Source organism: Opisthorchis viverrini (assembly GCF_000715545.1).
Source record: "Opisthorchis viverrini unplaced genomic scaffold opera_v5_65, whole genome shotgun sequence".
Taxonomy (NCBI): Eukaryota; Metazoa; Platyhelminthes; class Trematoda; order Opisthorchiida; family Opisthorchiidae; genus Opisthorchis; species Opisthorchis viverrini.
This window is the reverse complement of record NW_008751721.1, coordinates 1,385,087-1,386,042: the sequence shown is the minus strand read 5'-3', so window position 1 is coordinate 1,386,042 and position 956 is coordinate 1,385,087.

The following is a 956-nucleotide window of genomic DNA, read 5'->3' as shown; positions in this document are numbered from 1 at the left end:
GGCCACTTGTACCCGTATCTCTACTAGTTTTCACTCATCTCGAATACCTGTTGTAACTGCTAGGCCCGCATTTGTGTGCAACGTTGATAATGAGACTGCACCTATGCACGGGAAAACAATCCGATGGTCAATGACGGTCTTGTACACGGTTAACTATACGCGATCCAGCTTGTCTTCGCTAGCTACAGTAACCATCAGTGCGACGCTGTTTAGTAGGCCTCGGCTATGCGAAGTGTCCCTATTTAACTGCCAACGACGACCCGTCACACCCATAAATGTATGCGCTCTCGCTTATGTCTGCTGCTTATGTCATCATGGAGTGCATGAAATCAGTGTTAAACACCGATCTTCACTGTCGTACCTGCCTGCTCCCTACAATAATCACCAAGCCAGTATCTACGCGAGCCGATAGAAACCAGGTTCCAACTATGCGTGACATCTTAACGACCAGCGGCTGCCCGTCATACTCGTAACTGTATTTGATATCGCCTACCTTCGCTGCTTATCGTAATTGCAACACCTGAATCTACGTGCAACGCTTAGTATAAAGCTGACGGTCTTTCATACTATAGGTGACGCCGCTTATCTTAGCTACCTACAGTAAACATCAATCCAATATATATGCCGACCAGTAAAACACGAGGACTCAACTATGGGTGATAGCGTAATCTGACAGACCGTTATAATCACAACTGTATTCGAAGTCACTTAACTTGGCTATTTATCGTCATACTCATACTTACTCAATGCCGTTTGCCACCTTCAGTGAACATCGCAACTGTAGTCGACGTAACCTACGGGACTACCTATAGTAACTGCTAGGCCCGCACACATCTCCTACACACACGAACTACTTAACAACATTTGACGCGATAGTTAGCCCGTCCTTGATAGTGAGTACCTTTCCAAAGTGGCCGGCGACGTACGGAGCACCATATTTCGAAAGGGAAGAACAA